Below are 14,825 nucleotides of genomic sequence, written 5' to 3'. Positions count from 1 at the left end.
TCAAATACTCCTAAATACCTTTCATTTGAAGTTGTGTTTCCAATGATCATTTTCTATTTTTCTTTTTTGGTGAATACATTTTCTAATTTCAATATCAAGTTCTAATCAGAAGTAATTTAAAGATAAAAGTTACAGTATTTTTTAACCAAATGATAAAAGTTCAATTTAATAAAAGTATAGTGGGTTTCTTTTTCTTGTACTTGAGACGGAAGAAAATACTAGTGCTATTAATTTGTATTGAATGTGTGACTTGACCAACAGAACTTTCTGGTTACTGAAACGCAACTGCAATTTATTAACTAGGAGAATTTATGATAGCTGAAACCGATTTTCAAAGTTTCAACAACCAAAGAAACATAAACCAGAAACCAAACCACCATGATTGAATGTAACCAAAAAAACCACCATGCTTGAAGAACAGAGACAAACAGAGTGTTCACAGCACTCTTGGGAAGAAACTCAAAACACTTTATAAGGCTAAGTACACACAATTCGACATATTTGTAGACCTAAACGAACTTTAAAGACTGAGACTTTATTTATAAAAAAATAAAAGGGTGAGAAAAAAACAGAAAAAAAAAGTGATTTTTCCTTGGGCAGAATTCAAATTTCATTAACCAAGAAAGAAAAAAAAGCATATTTTAATTTTCATTAAACTAAACCAACTAATAATAAAAATTGTATAAATATGAAGAGAGGAAAAACCTCAAGATTTAACAATTAAGGGCCAGAAAAAGAATATACATGAGTTGAATAAATGAAAAAGAACTCATAAAATTATGTTAACAATCTATTTATAAAAAAAAAAACTTGTATTCGATTTTGTCTTTGTATAACAAAAATTAGAACCAATGAAAAATATTACCATAAGCGGATTAATCTCTGATCCAAAAAATAAGCTGGAGGACACCGTGGTGTCTCAATCAAGACTCAAAAAATAAGAAATGAAAAGAAAAACCATATCTTTAACCTGAGTCCATTATAAGCAGAAAAGGAAACTGGATTCAAGGAATACAAGAAGTCCAGCCAAAACCCAGAAAAAAAAAGGGCATCAATTTTCCTTACAACAACAACAACTGGGTTTGCATCAATCAGCGTTTGATGCACCCAAAAGGAAAAGAAAACATAGGGTCTATACAAATTGCGGAATTTCACAGAAGAAAAGAAAATAAATAAGAGATATTCTTCAACTCAACGGAGGTAGCCATAGAAAGGAAGAGGTGTACTTGCGCGATTCAACGTTCCAAGAGGCTCAGCGGTTCTCTGTTGAACTATGACCACTGTTTCCGCGACGCTCACGACGAACTCTATGGCTAGTCGAACCATGGTTATGCACAATTCGAGTCTGTGAATCACCATGGTTGTTGCTCTGTTCTGATCTGTTTTTGGTGTTTATTTTTGTTACTTTTTTTTTCTCACTTGAGTGAATGCAATGGCTTATCTCATGAATGAATATATGCGTGTATTTGTGAGATGCTTTGGCCCTTATATAATAGGACGAGGTTGGTTTTGTGGACCACTTATTAGTTATTAGTATCACACGATACCGAGGGAATAATGGACCCACGCCAACAGTGTTGGGAAAAAACTAACATGGGTTAGTTTGCGGTTCAAACTAGTGCATGTTAAACTTTAAAAAGAGTTGTTGTGTGAGAGTAAAGTTATGTTGAAGGTGCATTGGAAAATGGAAATATGTTAAATCAAGCAATGAAAAACACACACTAATCATATGTATTGTCACTGTAAAAATGTTTATTACTCATGAATCATGGCTAAGAACTTTTAACATAATTATTATTAATATAAGAATGGTGATATTTGATCATTTATTGTTTATAAATATTTTATTAATATTTGATATTTTTTAATTTTTTTCCTATTATTGTATCATCAATCTTATTGATCACTTTTTTTTCTCTTTCTATCTCTCTCAAGGTGTTTATATATCTTTTGGGTGTTTAAAAATCAATTTTCTTATTATAAGAATTTTATTAACCAGTATTTTTAGGATAGTAGTTAAAAAATTAAAAAAATGGTAATTTTTTATATCAATAAAAATATTGTTCCTTTAATTTTTTTAACCAATGCCCTTAGAACATCTAATGTGACTCGTTAACATTTATTCTACTATAAATGTTAATAAATTTATCATATATATATATATATATATATATATATATATATAATGATTTGTGATATGAATGTTAACATAAAATTTAGTGAGAAACTATATAGAATCCACGGTGTGAAAATGCATCCCTTGATCTTAGTGACAAACTTATATATAGTTTTTGTATTTTGTCCTCTTTGTCTTTTTATATTTGAACTCATTATTTTCTAGTTTTTTGCTCTCCTTATATATTTATTATTGTTTTACTTAAGAATTTGATTTGGAAGTAATGTTGTCCTTTTTCCTTATAACAATAGCTAGCTTTCTTAATTTCAAGGGTGTGTTTGATTCGTGTTTAGACACCCAAAATAAGGTTTTTCTCATGAAAAACTATATCTACTTGTTTGACAAATCATTTTTTAGATGAGTTGAATATAACTTTCACCAGGAGTGAGATTTACTCCAAAACTACTCATATCTTATTTTTGCACTCAGGATAAAAAATTTAAAACATAAATCAAGTTATATTAAATTTACTTTTAACTAAATTTAAGTTTACAAAATTAAATTCAATTAAATTCTACTTTTTTTAATTATAATTCAAACTCACACTTAATTTCTGGATCTGCTGCTAGTAAAATTGATTTACATTATTTTTAAATAATAATAATTCGATAGTGGTAGGGTACATCCACTATTAAAAAAAAAATGATGTATTTGGTTGATTACATTGTCTTTTCTTCATGGAAAGTTGATTACATAGTTAAGTTGTACTATTGTACTATTATTATTTAATATTTAATTGAGACTGAAATGTGAACTTATTCTTTTGAAATTTAAAATATTAACCCATTATGATGATGTCTATCTTTATCTATTCTTTGATTTGTTTATTATTGGCATACATATGGTAAAGAAGTGAAATAGAGGAACTGAGGAGGATGATTGGGGTTGAAGATTCATTCATTCATTCATGGTGGGTTGAAAAGATTCATTCATGGTGGTGGGGTAGTCATCAAGACCCATCACCTATCATGTTATGATTTAAATTTGAATTGGAAACGGACGGAAAATATGAATTAGTAAAGCCAAAAATGGCCATTCCATCTACCAAGGGTCAAGTGTTCCTCACGCTCCCCCCTCTCACTAGTCACTATTCCCTCCATTTGAAATACTTTGTCTTATTCGTCTATATACTGTACTATTTTTTAAGAGGCAATTTTTTTTACCAAAGAACATAACATGAGAAAAAAAAACATAAAAGCTATGTTCCGCATAATTAACTAAAATTTATGAAAGTGACGGTAGTTTCTCTCTTAATCCAATCATTTAAAGTTCGACATTTAGTGTATTGTTAAAAATTATCTTCAAGAAATATTCACCTTCTATACCTTCACGGTTAACGGACGATTAGACATGTTCATAATTTGAGAATTTACATAATTATAAATATATCTAATAAATAACTAGATTATAAGTAGATATTATAACTATAATCATAATTAGCTTTTAAAATATAAGTATAATTTGATATAATTAGTTGTTGTTTTTAAAATATGAATATATAATTAATTACTAATAAACTAGTTATATACCCAATTATATAATTAGTTATGAATGAATAAAAATAAGTTATTTAAATACTCTTAATTATAAAATTGGGTATAGTTTTATACCTACTTTTATATAACTAGTTATATAAAACTAGTTAGTTATTTTTTTAAGACTAGTTTTTTTTTAGCATTTCTACTCACCGTCTCCGACAAAGTTAATTATAGTTTTTGACAATGATAATTTACATTAATATTATGATTAACAAAAAAATTTAGCTAGTGACTTAAAATGGACACTTAGTAGTTGAAAGTTGTTAAACTAAATATTTATTAAATATTTATTAAATTATAAGTATTTGATAAATTATAAGCTATTAACCAAGCTTATTAAATCATAACAACAAAAATGAATATATTTATATAAATTTAAATTTTATTTTATAAATAAAAATATATTTTGGTGTTATTATTTTAGTTTTTTTAATTAATTTTAAACCTTTGTAATTTTTATTTATAGATAAACTATTTTAAGAGCTTAATTTATATACATTGAAAGTACAAACCAGTTTTATATTATCATCAAATAACAAACAAAATAGAATTTTATGTCATATCACCACATTTTCATTAAATTAATTAGGGTAATGGTTTAAAATATTAAAACTCTACGTTATGAGTGGAAGTAGAGAGCAAAAGAAAATATAATAAAATATTACCTATAGAAAAGATTTAGAAGAGAATGTACAAACCAGTTTTATTTTATAAATAAAAATATATTTTGGTGTTATTATTTTAGTTTTTTTAATTAATTTTAAACCTTTGTAATTTTTATTTATAGATAAACTATTTTAAGAGCTTAATTTATATACATTGAAAGTACAAACCAGTTTTATATTATCATCAAATAACAAACAAAATAGAATTTTATGTCATATCACCACATTTTCATTAAATTAATTAGGGTAATGGTTTAAAATATTAAAACTCTACGTTATGAGTGGAAGTAGAGAGCAAAAGAAAATATAATAAAATATTACCTATAGAAAAGATTTAGAAGAGAATGTAATAATTATACAAGCAAAAAAGAAAATAAAAAAGGGGTAAAACCCAGAAGCTATAGCATTTAAAAAAATATTAAAATTTTTAAGATGTTAAAAATTACTAAAAATTATTTATCGAATAATCAATCTAATTTTTCATCTAATAATAAAATTAAAAATTAACTGAAATAATTTGTAATATAAACAAAGTCTTAGAAATAAATAAAAACAATTACGGAAAATACACTACTTAATCCCGCATCAAAACTATAACTTTTTTTAGTTTTTAAAAATTAGTTTTCTTCTGTTAAAAAATAGTTTTATATTTTAATTTTTAATTTCAAAATAAATTCACTTTAAAAGTTTTCTAACCTATAAATTAATTTAAGAATATATTTATAGGACGGAAGTAACCGTGGTAGCCGAGGCGGTATTCACAACAGGAAAGTCTACTATCAAAAGTAACAAGAATGTATTCTTTTAAAATAAAAACAAATGCCTATTTTTTTAAAATCGAATTAAAATAATTTCAGTTTCAAATTAATCGATCGTACCTTATTTTCCAAATTACATTTAAAAATATAAAAAACTTACAACCACTGAAAACAAATATTAAATCAATTTCTGTATTAAAAAAGTATTAAATCAATTTATTTTTACGTCTAATTTTGATACTTTCACACTTGGCATTTTTAAGAGAATTAATAGCAGATAAAAAGAAAAAAAAAAAAAAATCTTTGGTGAAGGTAGAAAAGCCTGTCATTGTTGCGTACTTTATTAAAATATGATGACAGATGTCATTAATATCTCTATATTTATCACGAAGATGTTAATTCAATTTAATTCCACTTCTAGAATAAGAAAAACATAGCCACTTCATGATGAGGATTTTGCTCCTTTGCGATGACACTAACATGTATGCGAGTAAATTACACAAAAAATTTCTGTAGTTTGAGACTCCATCCATTTTGACACATAACTTTCACTTCCTTTATTATTGGATTTAATTGTTGTTTTAACTTTTTAATTTTTGATGAATTTTATTCTAATAAATTAATTTGATGTATTTTTATTTTTAATTTTCAGAAACCTACGGATTTTATCTTATATTATTTTATTCCTAACATAATTATACTTTTTATTCTTAATTTTATTTTTGGCAAATTTTACACCCAATTTTTTTTTATATTTTTGACAAATTTTCCCCAAATTTCTTTTTCTTTTTTGGAAAATTTCACTCCAATTTTTTTTGACCAATTTTACTCTCAATTTTTGTGTTTATTAATGAAAAATTATTGGACAAAAATTTGCTAATTCCATAAAAATTAGGAGTAAAATGTGTCAAATTAAAAGGTTAGGAGTTAACTTTCGCTAAAAATAAGAAAATTGGAAGTAGAAAATGCAATTAAATCTTATTAATAATGTTTACTTAACAAAATTAATAAAACTTAAAATTCATTATGTATTTTGGATATTCCATTCCTATCCTTTTCAAATTAGACCCTCTCTTTCTTTCAAAGGACCTTATCAATTGGTAAAATTGGAGCTAGGTTTATGGGTTTCTTGGAGGAGAAAGCAAGGATGATGCTTGTTGGTGTTGGTTAATGTATGGCCATGAGGGATGGTGAGGGTGTTGTGTGGATTTGTTGAGCTAATGACGGAAAAAAGTTTGGGTGGAAAGCACATGTGTGTTCTAACAAAGGGAAAATACTATTAGAAAAATGTAATTTAGCAACCGAAATTAGCGATAAAAAAACTTCGGTCTCTGCTAGCGATCGAAGTAGATATCACATAGTTACTGGTGCAAATCGCGATTGAATTTGCGACCGAATTTGATCATAATGACTAACTTGTGTCAACGACTGAATTAGAGACCGAAACTAAAGGTCGTGGCTATTTCGGTTGCTGTATATGTAAAAAAACAAAAATACTTTAGCCACCGAAGTAGAGATCGATATGTAGTTGAAGATAACAATTGAAGAGGTTTCGATCGCTATATCAAGATTATAGCGACCGAGCATTATTCGATCGCTATGCGTATTTTTGTTTTGAGATTAGAGACCGAATTAACGACTGAAATCTCTTTTTTGTATGTAAGTGAAGTAACAAAATTTTTATTTATTATAAATTGTAATAAATATATAATATACTTAAATATATTTTATACTAGAAAATATTGAAATTAGTATATTAGTAATATTTTTCAATTAAGAAAATAATATTTACATTATTTGATTAAGATAAATAAGCCATGCTTATCATTATTAGTCTTTTAATTTGTGTTTTTTTCAAAATAAATATTTAAAAATGATAATAAATACCCTTTATATTATGAAAATATATGATAATTAAAATTTATAAAATTAAGTAATTCCAAATATAAGGTATAAGTGTAACACCAATTATTCATTAAGTTTAAATATGACATAAGTAAAACTTATGTATTGATGAAGATCCAATTTGACTTTAGTACAACATGTTACATGTGCATTGAGCAAGACCGAATAAGATGCAATGTGTAACATATGCATTCACTAAAATCTTAAATTTACTTTAATTTAAGGCTTAATTGCAAAATATGTCCCCCTATTTTACCTATTTCACCAAATTAGTCCTCCTATTTTTTTAATTCACTATTTGAGTTGCTGATTTAAATTAGGGGTGGATAAACAGGCTCGAGTCTATGGATTGGATAGCAGGGCCTATGGTTTGCGCAAGCCACAAATCATTTTTTTTTTATAAAATCCATGGTTATGCAAGATTTTGGGTCCATTATGCATAATTCGTAAACTGTGTGGGTTTGAACGATGGGGTTCATAGGTTGACCCGCAAACCCACAACTACTAACCAAAGCCAACCCAAACTAAATTAATCCTAAAAGTCTAATACAAAATTTCTTTTCATTTATGTTGAAAATTTATTTGGTTGTGTTAAAATTTTTGTAATTGAGTATTTGTTAGAGATTTATTAAGATATATATATATATATATATATATATATATATATATATATATATATATATATATATATATATATATATATATATATATATATATATAATTGAGTGTAATTGACTTTTTTTTTAAGAGAAACAAACTATATTTATTTTCAAATTAAGTGTTTATTAAAAAAGTAGGCCCGCGAGGCGGGTGCGGACCAATATATTAAGTTCGTGTAAGAGTGCGGGACAGACTGGTCCGTCTGCTACTAATGTGGGGTTACGTAGGACGAGTCGGCCCGCTTACCTACTCATAATTTTAACTGTTCATGGTTAAATTTAAACATTGATTATAACAAAAAGTTAACTAACATTTTCGTAAAAAAAATAAAAACTTTAAAAATGCTTGAGGAAGGACAAGAATCATGATGTTTAGAATGAGAAACACACTCCTTTATCATGACATCTAAGTGCTCATTTGAATATTTGGTACAAAATATAATATTAATATAAATTTTATGCAAAAATAGTTGAAATTCAATTTTTTTATTTATTATATTTTTATAATCTTATATATGATCTTTTAAAATATAACATATAAGATTAAATTCTATTTTCACATAAATTAGAATATGTATATTTATATAAGTTTTTTTATTTTATGTATTATATTTATCTTTTAAAATAATGTTTCTGATTTAGTGACAACATTTTTTATCTATATTAATAAATTCATGTTATTTATTGTAATATAGATAAAAATATTGTCAATAAATTACATAAATAAATATTTTAAAAATAAAAAATATTCTCATTTTATTTAACTACATTTATTTACTATATAATTTAATTCTTTTAAAAAAGTAACCACTTGATTAAATAAAATTAAATATAAATAAAAAAAATACTATTCTAATAAATAATAAAAATATCTTAATCTTAATATATGTAAAAAATATTATTCACATAAATTAAAATATGTATATTTTTATATGTTTTTTTATTTTATATATTATATTTATCTTTTAAAATAATATTTTTGATTTAGTGACAACATTTTTTATCTATATTAAGAAATTTATGTTATTTATTGTAATATAAATAAAAATACTGTCAATAAATTACACAAATAAATATTTTAAAAATAGAAAATATTCTCATTTTATTTAACTACGTTTATTTACTATGTAATTTAATTCTTTAAAAAAATTAACCACTTAATTAAATAAAGTTAAATATAAATAAAAAATATTATTCTAATAAATAATAAAAATGTCCTAATCTTAATATATGTAAAAAATATTATTCACATAAATTAAAATATGTATATTTATATAAGTTTTTTATTTTATTTTTTATATTATATTTATCTTTTATAATAATGTTTCTGATTTAGTGACAACATTTTTTATCTATATTAAGAAATTCATGTTATTTATTATAATATGAATAAAAATACTGTCAATAAATTACATAAATAAATATTTTAAAAATAGAAAATATTCTCATTTTATTTAAGTACGTTTATTTACTATATAATTTAATTATTTTAAAAAATAACCACTTGATTAAATAAAGTTAAATATAAAAAATACTATTTTAATAAATAATAAAAATATCGTAATCATAATATATGTAAAAAATACTATCCATGTAAATTAGAATATGTATATTTATATAAGTTTTTTTTTATATATTATATTTACCTTTTAGAATATGTATATTTATTTTTAAGAATGGATTTGAAACTATAAACCATGGATATAAGTATCATTTAACTATATATCTTTTTTATATTTCTACACATTACTATTGTTGTTGTTTACTACCATCAGCACCAAGTATCCCAGATACTTTTTTCACTCACTCTTACCATTACCTTTTAAACCCCCACACCACATCTTCTAGGGCTCCCACTTTCTCCCAAATTTCTTCCGCAAAAACCTTAATTCGCCCTCAGATTTCACCATTTCTTCGTGCTTTCATGCTCTTCCCGTGACCAAATACATGAGTTTCTCTACCACCTACAGCGCCGCCGCGGTGGCGTCCCCCGACCACCGAGGTATCAACCTCTCCAACACCATCCACTTCGAGCTTGCCTCGTGCCTCCCGTTGTCGTCCCTCTCGATTTTCTGCGACACCTCCGATCAGGACCTCCGCTTCGTCGACTTGCCGACGCGTCTCAACCGCGTCAACATTTTATCTCTAAGTTTTGAATATCATTTCCTCGAGTTTTGAATATCTCTAAGTTTTGAATATCATTTCCTCGAGTTAAATTGAATGGGATTATAAATACTAATATAACTAAATTACATATCATTGTATTATAACATAGTAAACTTCTAAAAAAACAGTAAACTAAAATAACTCCGGTAAACTACTTTTTTACTCCTCAAACAACCACATTGATAGTTCTTTGATTTTTCCCCTTTTCTAGTCCTTCCTTGTCTCCTTCTCATCTCTTTCATCTTGGTGGCAAAATTCCTCTTCCATTTGATACCTCCAAAATTATAATATAGCTTAAAGTTAGCATTATTATGTGAAAAAGATATATTACAAGGAAAATGAAAAAGTCATATAATCATATTGGTGATGTTAGAAGAGTTCAAAAGTGTGATTAAAAAACATATTCCATAGGTGCAAATATTTAAGGAGACAACACACAACACATCAAATCAAATAGGAATACTCCCTATGCTTTGTTAATTTGGAGTTGATTGCCATCCTTGTGAAATACTATTATCTTTCTTTTATTGGAATTTTTAAAGAAATTTATCTTTTTATTTTAGTTTTTCTAAAGACTCCCTTCAAAGTTCAAATTGTTTTATATATTAATTGTTTTTATTAAATTTATTGAATTAGATAAATAATAAGCAACCAAATTTTATAATTTATTAAAAAAATAACATTAAAAAAATATTTAAATGTTGTCAGACTTCCACATTACAAGGGAAACGTGTGCAAGCTAGGTTTTTGAACCAAAGGTTTTGTTGCTCATTATCAACTCTATCTACTTCTATTGCTCCCATGGAAGATCAAATAGAAGAAACGCATGAGACAATTACTAAATTGAATGTTGAGTTTTTGGCAAAGACAAATAAGGAGATGACACTTAAGGAAAATATGTTGCGGCTCATAGAGAATCATGATCGGCAAAGTTAGGAGATGTGGATGGAAATGAGCACCATGTTGACGATGCTCAAGTTGATAATTTTGGCTATTGTTTTAGTTTGATTATGTCATGTTAGTTATGAATTTAAACTATATTAAACTTTCACATTGCATTTTATTAAACTTTGAATTTACACTTTATCAATATTTAATTAGAACTTTGTTATTAGATGTATTTACATATTATGAATGTTCACTTTTATATATAAGTTTGATTATATAGTTTAATTAAAAATTATATTTACAGCTGGTAATTATTAAACAAGTTAAAATCTAGTAAATGAAAAAATAAAAATTATGGCACATTTTCTTTGAACAATCGAGTTGTTTATTAATTTATTTTAAATTTAAAAATTAATTATTAAACTAGACCAAAAAATTTAAAATAGATTTTAGAATTTAAAATTAGCGACTGAATTAGCAACCGAAATTATTATTATTTTTTAGCTACTGAATTAGCGACTGAGCTTTATTTTAATTTACTTTACAATTAAAATATAATTTTTTATTAGCGACCGAATTAGTAACCATATCGTATTTTAATTTATTTTATATTTAAAATTTAATTACTTGTTAGTTACCGAATTAGCAACCCCACACTTCGGTTGCTGATTTGATCCTAAGCAAAATAGCAACCAAATATCTAGGGACCGAATTTTGTGTGCTTGCGACTGAGTAGTTCGGTGGTGAAATAACAACCGAATAGAAATTCGGTCACTGAGGGCTTAGCGACTAGGGTTTTTGCGACGTACATGATTCGGTCTCTATTTCGGTGGTTAAGAATTTTAGCGACCGAATTTAAGGATTTAGCGACCCAATCTGTTGGTTGCTAAACTATGCTTTTGGTGTAGTGAAAAATGAATTGTTGTCATGAGTTTGTGGCTTATGGAGATGTCATGGGTTGTAGGAAAGAATTGGGAGAAAAAGTGTGAGTCAAGGGTGGCGTGGTGTGTTGAGTTAAGCAATGTTGAAGTCATTGGGAGTCAAGGGAAGAAGAAGGAAGTGGTTCCAAAGTTAGAGGAGATGGTATTTTTGGAAATAATGTCAAATAATTAAATGATGTTAATGAGTGAGGGGAGATCGGTGTAACATTTAGTGAATAATTAGGGGGTTTGTAGGTTTTAAAAATGCAAGGGAGGTAGGTCAATGTAATTTTTAAAACATTAAGGAAATTTTGTGTAATTTATTCTTAGAAGCATGCATTTGTTATATTTTTATTTTAGAAATTTATTAATATATATTTTAAGTCCATATATATATATGTGTGTGTGGGGGGGATGGAGAGAAAATATTAAATTACTCCAAGAATAACATTTTTAGAGTTATTTTCCATTTAAATTATTAATTTTTTTAAAATTTAATAGTTAAAATTAGCTAATGAATAACTTAAAAAAGAACGATTCTTGAAGTAATTTATCATTTGTTTCTCTATTTATTTTTTATATAAATTATAATAATTTTTTTAAAACTAGAGTATTCTTTAACTATTTTTCTTTGGCCATAGCATTTTTAAGATTTATTTTAATTTCGTATCTCTTTTAATCTATATTTTTAATTCTAACTTAAATTTCAATATTTTTTTATAAAAAAATGTCAATGATTAAAAATAGTATTGTATCATAATATAAGTTATTTATCATAAATCTAAAATATAATTTATAAGTTAAATTTTTTTAATTAAAAATTTAATTATAATATATTTTATATATTTAAAAGGATTTATTTATTTTAATATTAAATATAAAGAAATATTTACTGAATACAATGCACAGGCTAAAATACTAGTTTTTATATAAAACATTTTAAATTTTTACATTCTTGAAATAAATACTTTCAACTTTTGAATTTTTTTTCTTTCAAATATCCATATTTAAACTAAGACTTAATTACATTTTTACCCTCATTTTTTTTTAATTTTAACGATTTCAACCCCAAAATTTTAATTTGACAAGTTTTGTTCCAACTTTTTGAAAATTATTAATTTTATCCTAATCAAATTTTCATTAATAAGCACAAAATTTGGGGTAAAATTTGTCAAAAAAAAATTGGGCATAAAATTTACAAAAAAATAAAAATGTTGGGAATAAAAAGTGTTATTATGTTAAGAGTAAAATGATAGAGGGTAAAATTCATAGATTTCTTAAAATTTAAAGATAAAATACGTCAAATTAAATTGTTGATAATAAAATTCGTCAAAAAATGAAAAATTGAAGTAAAAAGTACTATTAAGCCTTTAACTAACTATATTTTAAATTAATTAATTTCAAACTATTTATTTTATTTAAAATTTTTCATTATTGATTAATTTTTGCTACTTTACCAACAACAACGAATAATATAAATAATAGCAGCTTATGTTTCTTAAGTAAGTATTATCAGATTCAAATTCTGGCACTGAATATTAAAATTAGTTATTGATTTTGGTGGAAACTACTTCTATCAGATAAAAAAAAAAGTGTTCCCTCCCTTAATCCATTAGGATTGACGTTGACCTAGTAGAGGGAGTTGGGGTAACTCACATAAAATCCTAAGTTCGAAACTTTTTTTTGTATTTTAACGCATTCTCTCATTAAATATGATATATTTCATTATTAATTTCTCCTTTCAATTTTGAGTTTAATTTTTTAAATTAATATTGAACATGCTTTATATATTTAATATAAAATTTAAATTATATTTAAATTTATTATACATATATTTTTATAATTTAATTACTTTGTATAAACTTTTTAAGTTTTATCTAAATTCAAAATACAAATGCATAATATATAGCTTTTTAATTATAATTACTTCTTAACTATTTAGACTTTAGAGCACCGGAGACTTTAACTTGTTTAGGAAATTCTAATTTGATACGTCTGAGACTGAGGGTGATTAGCATTCATTGAGGATCCTGTGATTGCTTCTTCCTGTTTTACCTAAACACATGAAAGTAACCCAGTTAAATTGTGACATGTGAAACGGATAGGGAGCACTTGTCCATTTGCATATAAGGGGGGGTATGGGCAGCAAAAGCCCAATATGAAGCCCACCATATTATTTTGTCATTAGGCCTGCTATCGACTAAATATGTCTGTATGGATTCAGCAAGTTACACGTTGGGCGGGTTGTGTAGTAACAACGGACAAGCAAAATTGAAATATAAAAAAGGGAGGCGTTTGAGTATATCTTAAAATGTTTATTTTAGAATGAATTCTCCGAAATACAATGAAAGATAAAGAATTCAATAGTGGAAGTGCAACAAATAAATGTCAACCAAAAGAAATTTTAATAACAAGAACAACGCACACATTGGATTGAGACTAAGGAGAGTGGAAGTTTTAACTTTTAAATTTTACATTCTCAATATTCACTACTTAGAGATTTTCTATATTCTCTCAATGAGATATTATCAATATTCTCTTCTGTTTTTTCTTTTCTTTTTGTTTTTGAAAGTACTTCTCACACATTGCCCTCTATACTTAATCTCAATTTTTTTTTTTTTAAATCTATGCACTAAATCTTTTTTAATGTCTATCTTTTCCAATTTACTTTCTTTTATCTCTATTTATAACTTTGCAAGAGAAATGCCAATTAGAGAAATGCCCCTCTTCCCTCTTTCTCTTTTTACACTATGCCTTTCAACTCTTTCTTTCTTCCCTTGGTAATTCTCTCCCACTAATTGTTTATGTCATCATAGAACCATCCCATAACTAGGAACATGCTAATCAAACAATTATTTTTTTTCCTATAAAAATGCATAACCAATTGCGAAAAATACACATTTTCAATTTCTTTTTCACATAATAATAACTAACCACTATTTTTGTTGTTGAAAGTGTATGATGCGTTAAAACTGAATGTGCATGGTAGTTTTATTTTGGCTTCAATCTCAGTGATTGGATTAAGTGATCATCACTGCCTATGGACTCCAAATTATTTCGTACGCGGAGCAAAACTAAATTCACCCAGTCCGCGTTTTCTTGTTCAACACAGAGTGTTCGTGTTCAGTGACAACGAGCTCTTCGAAGCGG

Source organism: Glycine soja, chromosome 2 (genome assembly GCF_004193775.1).
Source record: "Glycine soja cultivar W05 chromosome 2, ASM419377v2, whole genome shotgun sequence".
Lineage (NCBI taxonomy): Eukaryota > Viridiplantae > Streptophyta > Magnoliopsida > Fabales > Fabaceae > Glycine > Glycine soja.
Note: the sequence above shows the minus strand (reverse complement) of the source record.